This window comes from Armigeres subalbatus, chromosome 3 (genome assembly GCF_024139115.2).
Source record: "Armigeres subalbatus isolate Guangzhou_Male chromosome 3, GZ_Asu_2, whole genome shotgun sequence".
Classification (NCBI taxonomy): domain Eukaryota; kingdom Metazoa; phylum Arthropoda; class Insecta; order Diptera; family Culicidae; genus Armigeres; species Armigeres subalbatus.
Window position 1 is genome coordinate 396,020,928 of NC_085141.1, and position 17,751 is coordinate 396,038,678.

A 17,751-nucleotide genomic window follows, 5' to 3' on the forward strand; every position below is an offset into this window, starting at 1 on the left:
TGCGGCTTGTTGACGACTCCGCTTCGCCTTTTTGGGATGCACGACCTCCGTCCGCGGCAGGTTCTCCTCCCGGCGATCCTCAGTTACCCTCTATGGTGGGACACTGTTTTCCGTTGATCCTTAGGGCCAATTGTCCGCTCAATCCTCTCCGTTCGAGTTTCCGCATCTCCCCTCTTATGCGGCACTGTAACCCTTTTAGCCACATTCAAGTCCGCCACCTTACTTAGCTTTTGGAGTTGCACCGCTGATGGCCATCCGCTTTTGGAGTACCGCAGTCTGGCTCTCCACCACCCGCTTCCCGTCAGTAAGGAAGCGAATCTCCGAAGATCCTTACTATATTTAGTATTTAGAAAGGACATGATTACATCTGCAACGTCAGCAATCACCTCCATTGTCTGACCTGCACCTCATCTGACCCACTATGGCCATCTCCTTCGCCTTCCCCCGGCGACCTTTGAGGTAACCGATTAAGGCCACTTCATCTAGCGAAAGGGTCCTCCTTACCCCCAAGCATCGCTCCTCCGTCTTTTTTTTATTAAGTTGAAAGAATCATTGCTGTTGAGTCCCCCTTGCTGCTGCTGTCGAATCCTGCTGGTTTAGTCGCCTTATTGATCCAATGGTTATCTATGCATACCTTGCGGCAAACAGGGAGGTCATGCGAAGGTTGACAATTTAGGGCTGTCCACAAACCACGTAGACCGAAATTTCATCTTTTCCAACTCCCCCGTCCCCCCTAGTAGACTTTCGTAGACTTTTCCGAAACACCTCCCCCCTCCCCTTGAAGTCTACGTAGACTTTTCCAAATTTTACAAAATATCATAAGTGATTGGAAAAATATGGAAATCAACCACGTTTCAAGCAATTCAGCTATTCAAATCCATTTCCATGTTATAATAAAACTCGAATTGCAAACATAACTAAATCAAACTGAACAAATTCCAACAAAACAAAAATTATTTTGAAAGGAAATCAAATTTAATCCTCTGTCCATAGCTCCAGAAATCAAATTTCAAAGCCAAGTAATTTAATTTCTGTTGCATTCGATCCCTCCTAGAGGTGTGCGCCACCATCGCCTACACTTTTGCATCGACGCGCCACTGCTTAAAATCTGTCACGCATCTGTCCTATAATTCTGAACGCCGGTTCAAATTTGTGAAAACCGGAGTTTCGAGAAATTTCGAGTTAAAATTCCGAGAATGTCAAGTCTACATTCCAATAAGTTTTGCGTGAAAATTTCGTAAAAAATTCCCAAATGATAACCTTGAAAGCTTCCAGGTAATACTCCAAATAACTCTCCGTGATAATTCCGATGCTTTTCTTGAAAATTTCATGCAATATCCCGCTGAATAATCATTTGTTGAAATCCCAAGAATATTCTTCTAAATTCCAAAAGTTTCCCCGTTAAAAAAACGAGTATTTCTCCGTTATAATGTAGAATTATTTCCCAAGGTAATTTTAAGTTTAATCGGACATTCCGATATATTTCCTGTCGAAATCTAGAATGGTTTCCTACTATATTTTTTAAATTCATCACGCAATTTTTTTCTTGCGAAGAATTTTCTGAATAATATTCGGTGGAAATTATGGATAATTTTCAGTTAAAATTTTTGCAAATTTCTTGTAAAAAAATTCGATAAAATTTTCATGAAAATTACAAAGGCTTTTTTTCAAAAACTGCAAACAATTTTTTGTTGTGGAAACTCAAACAGATTTTGGTGGGGAATTCAAATAATTTCTCGTGGAAGTTTTCAACAATTTATTTAGAAATTCCGGAGATTTTCCATCGATAATTCCAAAGAATTTGCATTAGAACTGCCGAGAAATTTACGAAGTATTATCCACGGGAATTTCGAAGAATTTTGCTTATATGTCCAAAGAATTACTCGCAAAAATTCCGAAGAATTTCCGAAATTAAGAAAATATTTCCGGGGACCTCCCAGAATATCTACAGTGGATATTCTAAAGGTTTTCTCATGGAAATTTCCAAAGAATATTTTTTGGGCATTCAAAATGCTTCCTTTGTGAATTCCAAAAAAACCGTTGAAATACAACATAATGTAATTTCCATAGTTTCCAAAGAAGTGCCTGCCCACAATAAAAAAAGAATCTAGTAGAATCTGCAATAAAATCCATGTGAAGATTTTGAAATCTTTTCGAAAGTTTTTATAGAATACTTCGGAGAATTTTCCTGCTCAACACAGAAGAATTTCCCGGTGAGATCCATAATTTTTACTCCAGTGAAATTCATTATATTTTTATGGAGAAAAAAACCGGAAAATCCTAAAAAAAATCAAACGAGTGAACTTCGCACAAAGCTAGCTGCTGTATGAATCGTTTAAAAAAATAAAAAGTCTACGTAGACTTTTGGTAACCCCCCCCCCGTCCCCCTTCGTAAGCTATTGTAGACTTTTTCGAAACCCCTCCCCCCCCTCAAGAGTCTACGTGGTTTATGGACAGCCCCTTTCGTGTTAAGAGCCAGATCAGCGCTAGTCGGGAAAGAGCATCTGAGCCTACCCCACGCAATTTGACAACTGTGTGACAGAATTGTGAAGCGTGATACAAGGGCCGATATGGTTATATAGGACGAAAAACAGCCTGAACATCAGCCCATTCGCCATTTCAGTTCGGTGTCACCCAAGGCCGGGTGAATGTCCAGAGAACAGAATGTCCAGACTACCAGCCCTCGCTTCACAGTATGTATTACAATATGCCATAATCAGGATATTACTGGCATCGATTCTGATGTGCCGATTGGCACTCTCGCTGGGCTCGTGCGCTTTAAGCGACACAGTCGCTTTGGTAGGGTCTGCTTGCGAATAATTTGGGCTTTTGGGAGAAGTTTAACAGAGCCCACTGCCAAACCCCACCATTACCATTTCCAATGTCAAATCCACAAAGTTACACACACGATTGAGCCTGCCAAATAAGCAAACTAGATTGAAAAAAAAAAGTTGGGAATCTTCCGCATAAACCATTTTCCCTTTAACCAACACCCTAGCAGCAGACAAGTACCGCATAGGTTACTGTAACTCATATGTGACCTGATTCAGTTAATTAAGTAGCTGCAACAATTTTTGTCTGACTTGTGCTGCTTGGACACATATGGTCGTTGGCCTCTTCTTGACGTTTATTCTTATATCAATTGGATAATTTTGAAGAGCCATGCTTTTCGATTCTTTGTCCGGACTTTCTTGAGACAAACTCTCCCCAATTAGGATTAGGATTAAGCAAAAACACTAATAACATTTACCACGACTTATTTTCCAAATTGCTTTGTATGGCGCTTGAAGTCAGCAGGATCGCTTGTTACTACAGGTTTGACATTCAAACTTAAAGCAATATCCTATGATCGGTTCACATAATAACAAAGTTGGATCACTGACCTACAAAGTTCTAAATATAGCTGTGAGCAAATTTATTGGTATTGGCTCATCACAAGTTTTGACCTAATTGGGGTGACAAATCGTTTTGTCATCTGTGCCTTTGTGCAAACCGCCTCAACCAACCCAAACCATCAAGCTATTCTCCCAGATCCTTATCAGTTCATCCGTTAAGTACCATGGCGAGAATTAATTCACTTAGCCACGTCAAGCGCCAGCTGTAGTGGCAAAACCATGAATAAAAATGGAAACGAAAAAAAAACACCGAAGAATATTCATTAGGGTGGAATAAATTAACGCCTATCTTTGGGCGAAGGTGTGACAAAAAATTCACCAAGGATCCCTTATTAGCATTTGCCCCGAAATGACACAAGCGGCAAAAAGGAACCCGTCGAAAAAAAAGCATAATTTATTCACTCCGTATCAAAACGTGACTAATTGATAAGATTGGTCGGTGGTGACTGTAGTGCGGTCAATTAGCAATATGGATGAGCTTTACTTACACGAGTTATATGGCGATGAGAGTGCATCTCTGTAAAGATTGAAACGTGAAAAATCAGATGGTCATTTTGAAAGAGTTATTGTATTGGAGTAGAAATTTCTGCAGATATTTTTACAGGATATATATGTACATATATCATTTATAAAAGAACCTTTACAGGGTACTGACTTAAATGGGTACAAACAGTGAACATTTTGATCATAAATATACGAGTTGTATATGTAATAAAATCTACATACATGCTGACGTGGCACTAAACGAATATCAAAATTGTTGTTCGGTCTACAAGTGAAAAATTCTTTCCAATTTTGACGTATTTTTGACGTCACGTAGTCACGCCATGAACAACATAAGACCCACAATGAATTGAAATCGATCGATGGGTAAGCACATCAAATTCAGGTTAAGTAAAAATATCAGCAATTCATGAAATAGGGATAATCTCAAACTCCATCTCCATTTAAACGTTTGAGTAACTCCAAAAATTAATTATGAGGAGTGTACTAAGTACCTGTAAATAATTATACTCTGTTAATTGATTGTTTGCTTTGTCTATTGTGTCCTTTTTTGCAAGGCAAACCTCAAAGTTTTGTCATGTAGGTATATGGTTTTAAAAATTCATCGACCAAACTACTATCACTATTACTATTTGAATCCGATGTTTAGCATCCTATTATTTAATAAATAGGTCGAATTACTGAAATTTTAAAACAGTCGCCAAATGCCAGTAATGAGGATTACTAGAATATATACAGCAACTGTTATTATTAATCTTCAATGCAAAAATCAAAATTTACTTAAAAACAAAACAAAAATCGACGTGAAACTATCACAAAGAAGCATTACCTCAATTTTCCTGTCAAACCCACAAAACACGATAAAGCCACTTTCTCATTCCTTCTCAATTTACCTTCGAGAAATCTTGGATGAGTGATCCGGTTGTCGTAAAACCGATTTGAATTTGTGCCAACACTTTCTCCGCCATTCTCGCAAATCTATTCCCTATATAAACATAAGAAAACGCATAACCCTGGACTCTGGACTGAGAGACAGTTCCGATCGAAAAGGAAGGGGTCGTAAAAATATTGAGAATGACTTGAAGATTTCCTGGATTTATGCAAACATAAGCATAGGACGACACAACGCGTATGGTTGCGAACGGGCAGAGAGGTGGGGTTTGATCGGAAAATGCGAAAATACCCCTAAGTGCAGGAACCTGTTGAGATTTGAAAATCCCACAGCGATCCCTTCAACGAACCGTCGTCGTTGCCATCTTCTGTGTCTCATCGTCATCATTGCCATCATCATCGTCTTCGTTCCAGACGGTAGAGAGTGGTTGGAATAGGTGCCAGTGTGTCTTGGAAGATGGTGATGGTCCATAATTTGAAACCATAAATAAATATGTGTGGGCAAGATCCCACATCAGCACATACATTTCCATTAGCTAACGTATGCTGATTTGCGTTTTTCGGGGGGACCCTCAAAAGAGTGTTTCCATATATGCATCTTCGTTTGGTCGCTGAAACATTTGGAACGTGATGTCATTTTGGCGGTGATAATAAGGAAAGGAAACTATAGGTGGCCGGTCCCCGGTGAAACATGAAAAACTTTTTATTTTACTATTTTAAGTTTTTGTTAATGTGGTTTTACATTCTATACAATACAAATTCTGGCCCGAAAAAAAAACTACAAAGAAGTATAGTTCAATCTGATATTTGTAATAAAAAGAGTTGTCCTTAGTCTTAGACTAATGAATATTAGCATATGGTACCTGGTTCGCCGTGCGGCATAGTTCAGTCTTGCTGATATGACATGACTGATGGACGGCTCTGTCTCATAGATTTTCCGGAAGCAGCTTCTGATCCTGCGTATGAGTTGCTTCGTGTCTTTGGCCATCCAATCAACTTTGTATACAATGGAGCTCAGTAGACCAAAAAATCCTATGACAGTTTTCGAAACATTATCAAACTGAAAATTGTCCACCGTGTACTTTTCCCAGGATCTATGTTTGCTTGAAGAAATGTACAATGTGCGTAGTTTACATCTAAACAGATAGCACTGAATCAACAATTAGAGGCCACAATACACGGTTCGAGGCCGCATCTCTCCATCCTCGAATGCGCACCACGCTCGCTACGTCGCACTAAGGAGTATTTCAGCCCAAATCCTGGCCAAAAGTCAAAAACAATATTTTTAGAAATCTTCATATTACTTTTCGTTTTTGTACTCTCAAATAGTAATACTAACTTGCCCTGGGATTTTTGGATCAATATTGATTACTTGTGAGCAATGCTGGCTGCCAAAACTTCACCATAATTTACATGCTAGTTTTATCGCAATTGTCCATGAAAAAATGTTCATGTTTTATCGTGTTTTTCTGGGTTTTTATTGATTTTTATGATGAAAATCAATATAGGTACCAATAATGAGGGTATGTAAAATCCTTTACAAGCATGATTCGATGTGAAATTGTTTTTAGGTGATCCATAATGATGATATTATTTGCTAGCTTTTTTTTACCTTTTTTTACAATAATATGTTTTACAAAATTAAACTTTTGATTAGGTTCCAAACCCGATCAAGCAACAAAATTGTCAGCATTGGAAAGATTGGAGTTTCCTCAATAAGCTCCATGAAAAACATTTCACGCATTTTCACGCAATCGTGAGTAATTCTTATTTGAATATAGTGAAGTTTTCTAAGTAAGGCTAGGCGAAAAAAATTAATATTTATGATTTTGGCGACAAAGCTCATAAAATAGTTCGCATCCAAAGAAGGGCTGGACATTGATGAAAAGCATACGCATTTTTCGGATGTAAAAGGTTGTTAAGAAATAAAGCGGTTGAAGTGCAACGAATTTATCTGATCTGCTCCATTGATTGTAATAGCAATACATTATCCAGGTACTTTAATATTATCCGATGACAAATTTGTATAGTCGAAGTGAATAAACAAAGCACATCTTCGGAAATCTTAGTAAGTAATAATTGAAGAATGAAAATTAACATAAAAATCATACTCAATGACAGAGTCAGAGGAGGACACCACTCGTCGCAAGCACGCTGTAGTTCCTAAAGGCAGCGTTCTTACGCCAAGTGGTGCTCTACCTAATAACAACAACTGACGCCGCCGGTTGTCATACTTCACTACTAGTTTAATACAAAGAGCTTGAGCTTGAGCTTGATTGACTGCTCGTAGTTGCTACTCCATTATGACCAGATCAGCTGTTCTTGCACAGGGAGCCAACAGATGTTTGCTTGGGACTACTTTTCTACGCAGAAATGGTGCCCTTCCTAACAAGTTTGCTTACAAGTTGCATGCAATATTGATGATTCACGTCAAATATTGTATACATTTAGGCTATATCCCGCATGGAATTACGATAATAATTCCATTTATGTGCATGATTTTTAGCGTAAATTTCAGTGGATTTTTCTATCTGTGTATAGGAATAGTAATGGAAACGGTTTGGAAGTCCATTTCCAGTTCTAGCGATTGCTAGAACATCAGAAATATAGAGAAAGATACCAACTAGGAGAATGGAACGGACCTGGGTTTGAACCCACGACCTCCTGCGTATGAGGCAGAAGCAGTAGCCATATGATTACCAAGCCCGTTTCACTACTAGTTTAATACAAAGAGCACAAAAACAAAAATACGCTTTGCTGTTAATTGGATGCATTTACAGCCGACAAAATGATTAGCATAGTTTTGGCCACGCTTTTACACTGCGTACTCCTATGTGCGTCGTTCTGTACCTGGTCAGCCCACCTCGCTACTGCGCTCCACGCCGTCTAGTACCTGCCGGATCAGCGACGAGCACCAATTTTGCAGGGTTGCTGTTCGGCATTCTTGCAACATGCCCTGTCCGTCCATCGTACCCTTCCGGCTTTACCTTCTAGATGCTGGTTTCCCTCGTGGTTCATCGTTCGCCGACACGCACAATCTTCTTGCACACCGCAAAAGATGGTTTTTATCACCCGGCTCTCGAATACTCCGAGTGCTTGCAAGTCCTACTCGAGCATTATTGTCCAGGTTTCATGTCGGTAGAGGACTAGCGGTCTTATCATCGTTTTGTACATGACACATTTGGTGCAGTGGTGAATCTTTTTTTATTCCAGTTTCTTCTGAAGCCCGTAGTAGGCCCGACTTCCAGAGCTAATGCGCTTCATATTTCACGACCTCGAGGGTATCCCCATCTATCGTAACACTGCTTCCCAGGTGGGACCTGTCGCGCTCGGTTCCGCTCACAAGCATGTACTTTGTCTTCGATGCATTCACCACCAGTCCAACTCTTGTTGCTTCGCGGCTCAAACGGGTGTACAGTTGCTTTGCTAAGTCTGGTAAGCTGTTCTCATAAAAGATATTTTAGTAACAAGATAAATATTGTCGCTTTGGTTCCCTTTTTTCTACTGTCCGGAACATATTGGGTACCAAGCTGTCAAATCGTATGGATTTTCCCTTTTTTGACATTTAGCTCCCTATCCTCGCCAGCAAAAGATGTTGCGGACAGCGACGACAGCGACAATCTTTATCTTGTAACTAAAACATCTTTTGTTCTCATCCATAATTTTCCATAGCTCTACGCGGTCTATACTGTCGTATGCCGCCTTGAAATCAATGAACAGATGGTGCGTTGGGATCTGGTATCCAAGGCATTTTTAAATAATTTGCTGTACAGTGAAGATCCAAGGGCGTAGTCAGACGGGGGCAAGCCCCCCTCCCCTCTAAATGGTGGAAAGATTCAACGGGTACTAAAATGAATTCCCTTAAACACGTGTTCCTTCAATTCCTCCGGGATAACTTCCAGAATTGTTTCCGGTAATAATCTCCATAAAATCAATAGCGAAATCCTCTAGGATTTCATTCTGGAATTCTTTCTGCAATTACTTCAGAATATCCTTCAAGATTTTTGCCTTTCTCGTATACTAAGTATACGTAAAGGCTATATGATCGCTCCAAAAACAAACTTTTTATAGAAGGCCCGGAGACCCATAGTGTTATATACCGATCGACTCAGCTCGACGAATTGAGGTGATGTCTGTGTGTGTGTGTCACTCATGTCACTCATTTTTCAAGTACTAATCCTTAACCGATTTACTCGCAACAAGTTGCATTCGATGCAGGGTACTCTACCATTGCTTCCTATTGAAAATTGGTCAGATCGGACTATGGGCTCAAGAGTAATGGCCAAAATACTATTTTCATATTGCACGAGAAAGGCACCATCACCGCTAGGTGGATTAATCAGGGTTTTTTTTCTTTAGGAAGAAATTTCTTTAGGAATTTCTCAAGGAATTCGTCCAAGTACAGTTTCCGGCTATTGAAGTGCTTCATTATAACTAACAGACAAAATGATAAAAACAAAAATATTTCATTTCAATTTCATTCAGTTTTACAATAAAACATATCACTTTTTGTAAGCTTACGGGTAAAGTTCATCTTTTTTGTCCTTGAGCCTAACCACTCGTCGCAGATGATCGAAGAATGCATTGTACGAGGCCCACAGGTGCTCTTGTGTTATTTAACCAGAAGCTACCAGATGTCACTTCAAGACTTGCACAAAAAACATAATATTTCAGAGTAGCCACGGTCTCCAACATACTCCAGACAGTGAAATTCATAGAGTTCAGGTCCGGCGAACTGGCTTGCTGCTCTTGGCTCGAAATGATCCTTGAAAACCCCTCAGTTGGGTTTTCTTCACTTCTTGAGCCTGCGTCTAATCCTGTCGTAAGACCCAACCCCAGGTATCACAATAACGACGGGCTCGACGATGTTTTGAAGAAGTGATTCCCAGTACGTATTTTGTATTGACTAAAATAAATACTCCCTCTAAACAATTAGAAAATTCCCATAAAAAAATAGAAAATTGCCAATAAAGAAATCAGGGTATGAGCAATAAATAAATATAAAATTTCCACAAGTAAAACAAAATTTCCACTTTTAAAAGCAAAAATTGCATTTATAAATGAAGAATTTTCCACGAAAAAAATAAAATGTTCCACGAAAAAAAACAAAATTTCCATAAATAAATCAATATTAGCAATAAAAAATTACAAAATTTTCCACAAAATAAATATGTTTTTTCCATAAAAAAAAAATTTCCACAAAATGATCAATAAAGAGCAATAAAAAAATAAGAAAATTTCCATAAAGAAGTATAAAAAAAGCAAACAAACTGTGCTTTTTTTCATAGATGACACCTTCTTTAAAAGCGTTTAAAGTTCATGTAAAATTTTATCAGCTTTATTGCTTTCTTGTATTTTTTTATGGATTTATTTTTTATTTTTTGATTGCTCTTTATTGATTATTCTGTGGATTTTTTTAATTTTTTATGGAAAAAAATATTTATTTTGTGGAAAATTTTGTAATTGCTTATTGCTAATATTGATTTATTTATGGAAAATTTGTATTTTTTTCGCGGAACATTTTCATTTCTTTATGGAAAATTCTTCTTTTATAATTGCTATTTTTGCTTTTAAAAGTGCTTATTTATTTTTGTTTTGTGGAAAATTCTTAATTGTTTATGGAAGCTGGCGGGAGGAAGCATTTTTGTTTGCTCCCGTCATTTTCAAATTTTTAATTGTTTTGTTCTATACCTGTAACTACATTACAGTGATTAGTGATTTTTGATTGCATTGAAAAACATTTTGAATCATTATGTGATGTGATTTGTGATTTGTGATTTCATTAAAACTTGGCGTATCCTTCATTTTAGTTTTATTTTTAATGTTTTCGTGAATTCAACCGAATGTTTCCAGTAGAATCAAAGAATTGATTAAAGTTTCTTCTGCGTAGTTTTTCGTCAGTTTTCTTCAACTAGTGTACCGCCGAAGTATCAATGAAATTTTCTGGTCGATGGAGAATGTTTCGTAGTTTGTGGTGAAGAACATCTTTGAATCATTCCTCTTTTCTCTTCAATGAACCTGGGAGATAAAGGAAAATCGGCTTTTTTGATGATTTTTACTGCCGTTTCTTCATTTTCATTCCTTATTCACTTTTCGCGAAAATTTGTGGTAAGCAATTTCAATAAATTGTGTTTTGACGGGAAAAATAAAAAAACGCTTCACAGCACGTAAAATATGGAGATGTTGTAAGCATCGATTTTGTTTCTTTTTCTTTGTCTCGTTCCAGAGAGCGAGTAATGGCACTTAAACCTAGGCCTAGGTTGATCATGTTATTTTTTACTAAATAATCTGATTGCCGGGGAGTTCTGGCTTTTCTCCCAAATTCAAGCCTGCACGGTGGGCCTGGCCGTTTTAATACTTGTGTCATATTTATGATATGCTGCAAATATTAATGCAGACAAGAAAATGCTCGGGAATACAACCGACATTTCCAGGATGCTTTTCAATACTGGCTGTGCATGTGCTAAGACAAGACAAGACAAATTCTTAATTGTTTATGGAAGTTTTGTTTTATTTGTGGAAATTTTATATTTATTTATTGCTCATACCCTGATTTCTTTATTAGCAATTTCCTAATTGTTTATGGAAAATTTCTAATTTTTAATGGAAATTTTATTTTGCTGCCATTTTGTATTACATTATTTTTACTCACTTATGTAGCAGTTCAATTGCCGGACCCTGTATTTCCCCGGAAACTCTTCCAGGTGTTTTACCGGGAATTCCTTCAGGTACTTCTCCAGGAATTCATTCAGGAATTTTTCCGCGGAATTGTACTAGAATTCTTTCCGGAGTTCCTCCAGGATACCTTCCAAAAGTTCTTTCACAAATTTCTTCAAAACAAACCCCATCCGGTAATTTCTTCAGCAATTCATCTGGATATACTTTCAGGATTTTATCTGCGAATTTCTGCATTAACTCCTCCTGGTATTTTTCCGGGAATTCCTTCAGGAACTTCTCCAAGAATTATTTCAGGACTTCCTTGTGGGAATTCCCCCGGAGGTGCTGCTTGTGGAAGTTCCTCCGGGAGCTCCTCCAGGAGTTTTTTTTCAAAAGCTCCTCCGAAAAACCCTCCAGGAACTTCACAGGGAATTCGTGGAGAATATTTGACAGGAATTTCACGGGAAATGGTATTTCGGCTGTTACTCTGAAAATTTTTTTCTGGAGTTCCACCAGTAGTTCTTCCAGGAATTCATTCAGGCTTTCTTTCAGAAATTCATTTAAGCTTTCTTTAGGAGTTTATCTACAAATACCTCCAGAAGTTCCTCGGAGGATTTCTCTGGGAGTTCCTCCGGGAATTCCTCCGGGAGGTCCTTTAAGAATTCTTCCAGGAGTTCCTTCTGGAATTATTACGGAAGTTCATTTGGGAATTCATCCAGGAATTCTTACGAGAAATCCTCCAGGAATTCCTCCGGATATTCTTCCTGTAGTTCTTCAGGAAATTCCTCCGGAAGTTTGACCGGCAATTTCTCCGAAAAATCCTCTGATAATTTCTCCGAGAAATCCTCCAGAAATTACTCCGGGAGTTCCTCCACTCTGAAGAACTGCCGGGAAAACTCCCGGAGAAATTCTCGTAGAAACTGCAGGTGGATCTGCCGAAGAATTCCCGAAGGAACTGCCGGAGGAGCTCTCGTAAGAACTCCCGGAGAAATTTCAGGAGAACTCCTAGTAGAATTCCTAGAGGACCTCCCGGAGGAACTCCCAGAGAAACTATCGGAAGAACTTCGGGATGAATTTCCAGCTAAATTTCTGAAGAAAGCCCAAATGATTTCCTGATAAAATCCTGTATGATTTTCTGGAAGAGCTACTGGTGGAACTCCTGGAGGAATTTCCGGAGAAACTCCCGGATGACTTCCCGGTGGAATTCCCGGAGGAACTCTCGGGGGAATTCTCGAAGGCACTTCCGGAGGAATTTCTGAAGAAACTCCCGGGAGAATTTTGAAAGGAACCCCCGGAGTGAAACTACCAGAAGAATTCACGGAAAAAATCTTGGAGAATTCATCTTATAGACAAATCTCGTCTAGCTGAAACCTTTGTAGGGGTATGTAGCTGAACCATCATCATCATCAGAGGACCTCCCGGAGAATTCTCTCCCAGAGAAATTAGGGGAGGAACTTCTGGAGGAATTTCCTGAAGAAGCCTTAATGAATTCCAGAAAGAAAGCCTGAATGAATCCCCGGAGGAAGTTTTGGAAAAAATTCCCGGAAGAATTTTCAGAGGCACCCCCGTAGGAACTGCCGGAATGATTCTCGGAGGAAATCCTGGAGGAATTCTTGGAGGAACTGCCGGTGGAACTTCTGGAAGAATTCCGGGAGGAACTCCCGGAGGAATTTTCGGAGAAACTCCTGGAGGTTCTCCCAGTGGAAATCTTGAAGTTTCCACCGGAATTCTTTCAGGATTTCTTAGGCAATTAATCTAGGAATTCCTCCGAAAATTGCACTGTTGATTTCATTTTTGGTACAATTTCTGTATAAATTTTCGTCAGAATTCCTGGAGGAATTCGAAGATTTTTCGCGAAATTCTTAGCAATGTTTACTGGCAATTCTTCGGAATGTCCACGAAATACTCTTAGGAATTCCACGGCGCAATTTTTCATATTTTTTTATGAGAAAAAGGGCGAAAGAATTATCTGAAGAATTCCCTGCAGAACTTTTAAAGGAGTTCGTGGAGGATTTCTTACAGTAAATAATGGTGGAATTTCCTGATCAAATCTCGGCGAAATTGATAGTGGAATTCCTGAAGATATTGTCGAAGAAGTTGCTGGAGGCATTCCAAAAGAATCCCTGATAGAATTCCTGATAGAATACCTGGAGCAATTGTCGAAGGAGTTCCTGGAGAAAGCTTGCATATTGTTTTTTTCTGCCTATTTTATAATAAATATTATTTCAGAGAGGATTTGATTAGAAATTCAGATGTATGGTTCTAGTTTTCTAAAACTTATGGAAGAATGCAAGATTTTTATGATAATTGTTAGGGGTCGTTCAATAATGATGTCACAGGTTTTAGGGGGGGAGGGGTTTAAGACCTTGTGACAGTACATAGATTAGGTATTCAAAAAAGCGTGACAGAGGGGGGAGAGGGGGGTCTAGAAATCCCAAAAAGTAGTGGACGTCATATTTGAATCGTCCCTTATAGCCGATTTTATATTCTTTCTGAATACTAAGTTCGTTAATAATTTTCTTACTTTATTTGAAAATATCTGATGAGCAATAAATCATTCATCTTTAAATTCATCTAGTACAAAGTCGCCCCTCCCCCTTACTAGAAATCCTGGCTACGCCCATGTGAAGATCTGGTCCATTGTCGAGTGGCCATCAACGAAGCTGACTTGATAACTTCCCACGAACTCATTCACTATTGGTGACAGAACACTTTGTAAGATCACTGACGTCGATAATATCGGAGCACTGCCGTACATCAATCAGAACACGGTCGAATTGTGATTCTGTATGCAGTGGTGATCTCCAGGTGTACCGACACGGAAAGCTGTGTTGGAAGTAGGTACTGCGAATGGCCATATTCTTAGAGGCGGCGAAATCAATTAATCGTAGGCCGTTTTCGTTCGTCAGCCGGTGGCCACTGAACTTCCCAATAGTTGATCTAAGCTCCTCCTCTTGGCCAACCTGAGCGTTCAAATTTCCTATGATGATTTTGATGTCGTGGTTTTGGCAGCTGTCGTGTGTTGCCGCATCTCTGGTAGATGATATGATTATCTCCACGTTCACACCATTGACCCCTACCAACGAACCTCCTGCAGCGCTACGATGCCGAATGCTCGGTCCTTGAGCACATCGGCGAGTATGCGTGTTCTCCGGATGAAGTTGAGAGATTTGCTGTTTCACGAATCGAGTTTCCAATCGCTAGTCCCTTTTCGTCGTAGTGGTTTTCGCCGATGGTTCCGGTCTGTACTCGTTGCGTAGGTTTTTTAAAAGGCTGGCTTGCAGGGCCTGACACCAAACCCTCTAAATTTCCGGAGGTTCATTACTTCTTATTTCCAGTGGACCATGGCAGTGACAGTTTCACGTAGAGTCCCTCGGAAGATTGCACTCGGACGATGATCTACCGCCCCCAAAAAGGAGAACAGACGCTCAGTAAGATTTGCACCTCCGGAGAGGAGCAACCCCTCTTCCCTGTCAGCATACGACCATAGTTTCCTCCGGGGTTGGTTACCCCATCTTCCCTAAGATTGCTCGTATCCCGGTCAGCGTCACGAGAAGCTAAAGACCGTAAGGTGGGGTCTATTTTATTCTTTCAGGTACGCGAAGTATCAATGTTACGCTTTAACCAGCATTTGCCGTGCCACTTGTCTGTAATAAGACAAGTTAATGCTATCCCATTTAATTCCTTCACTTAATTTTAACTTAAGGATAAACTGTTCGGAAGCTGGCTTTCTCAGTCTGAAGTATGAGGACGATGGTTTATTTACTTGCCCGACGTTTCGACCGATGGTTTGTGTCTTTTTCAAGGGTCGTATAGTCTATCGTTTATAGTCAACTGATTAAGACGCTCAATATTTATTGTCTTAGAGGAAAAAGGTAAAAAATCAAAAACCCTCTCTATTCCATTTACTTCCACTTCAATTTCACTGTATTCACAGATACGTATTTCGTTTTCTACTTGAAAATTTGTTTAGTGTTTTGTTTACGACGTCGATAATAAAACACTGAAGAAGTTTCGAAGTAGAAATCGAAAACGTATCTGTTGATACAAAGTGAATATATATAGTGGAAGTAAATGGAATAGTGAGGTCTTTTAACTTTGTATCGTAAATTATTTGAAATCACGTTCGATCATCGGTTGATAGGATGCTTTGGATTTTAACTGACTATTTATTTATAAGGAAAAAGCAGTTACAGTTCTTGTATGTTAATAAACAATCCCAGTTTAAAACCACTTTTTAAAAATTTTACAAAAAGCAAGTATGAATCGAACGTGGATTCCAATAATTACGATATACTATACGACCCTTGAAAAAGGCACGAAACGTAGGGAAAGTGAATAAACCATCGTCCTGATACTTTAGACTGAGAAAACAACTTCCAAACAGCACATCTTTATCCAGTCGAAAAACACCCCTTCTTAAGGATGAAGTCAACTTTTTCGCGGTATTTTTAGGTACATTATTTTTACTTTATTTTGCCTTATCTACGCGGTTTTTAAACTTGAGTTTTATGTGCGTGGTACGAGTCCTCCGCATACAAAACGACTTCATTGAATTGAGTAAACCGTCTGTAAAAACATAAACTATTTTGTGTACAAGTTAAATACCTGCCGATTATTTATCGTTTTCAAAATTTAGTTTTTCTATATTGGCGATTAAATTATGATGTCGATTAAAGCAATTGGGTTTTACTGATAGGGTAAATATGAATTTAATGTAATTTTCCAAACTTATGTAACTATTCGAATATATTTATATTTTTTCAACGACTAATTTGTAAATAAACATAAATCGTATTTGCATCTCTTCTGAATCAACACCAAATTTTCAGTAGTTTCTATGAGAGATATGCTGGAAAATAATATAGTCTTTATAAAGTATCAAACCTAGACATTCATTCTGCTGAACCCAAACATAGTCTTAGTCAGATCACGTATTGAAGGGTTCAATTTATTGTCCAATAAGAGTATCGTTCGGGATAAGCAAGTCAACTCCCCTGCAATTAGTAGCAACACTTGCACGTCTGACTTATCAAACCCACCCCTCCATCAGCAAGACACACTAGCCACAGTTGAAAAAACAACAACAGAATACAACAGATCTGAACTAAGTCCGTGATAGATGGAGTTGAATTATTCGTAAACTTTTTATACAAAATTTCAAAAGCAGTCACCATCGTTAAATGTATCACATAATCGCCTATTAAGAAATGTATTTCTTAACATTACTATTTGAATTTTCACTGTGTATGGTAAGGGACGCAATTGTAATGATGTGAAAAGTAATGACACCCCACACATTGTTATACGCAACTGTATCAGCATTACGCTTCCATAACATAGGTATCATTGCAAGGATGTTAGATAAACAAAGAATGAATCCTTGCACGTTGATGTCGTGTCGCAGAGGAAGCACTGATTTCCTACTCTTTGCTTTCCTTCGCACGGAGCATCCCAACCTAAGATAGTGATGAAGAAAACTAAATAAAAATAAAACGAAATGAGCTTCCTTTATGTCGGAAGAAAGCGGAAAATTATCAAGTCCCAGCGGGGAAATCAGGCACTGTTACAACTAGCACTTTGGGGTTTGATTTGATAGCCCATGTGTGTCGAGCAGAAATCCTTAAAGGTCTTCTGTCTTTCGTCAAGCCCGAAAAATGTCTCCCCCTACCAATACTCCCTGATCTGACAAATATGCAAATCATCGATTATTCCACTTAAATGACCCAAATTCACCAACAATCAACCGGAAAATGTGTAATTTAATCACCGCGATTGACAATACACCCACGAAATCGTCAATTATTAATCAGCAAAACAACACACTCCGGTAAACCGTGCAATTTCTATCATTTACAACTTCCAAACCCCAAATTGACGATTGTTATACCAGCAGTAGTCTACACGTTCGCTGGTCGACGATGGAACTGAGGGTAGAATCGAAATCGAAACAAGTGCGCTTCGTTTTCCATGTGCAGTTTGGCTTCCACCCACCACACCGTCGAATGCGACTTATTCAGAGCCGTAATTGAATTAATATTCAAATGCGAACCATTTTGCCGCACACGGAATTCCGAACAACAAATCGAACCTCCATTCTTCCTTTTACTGTTGCAATACTCTCGTTCATATTCATATATATGGAAGATGGTCTCTTTTGCACTTCGGAGAGGGCTTCGAAGTCGGTGAGATGTGTCGAAGCGAACATCAGCAGGACGGCGTTGAATAAATAATGATTGCAAGGATATAAATTTTCGTATCTGGTGTCGTTGCAGCTTTGTTTGGCCATCACTTGCTTGTCGGA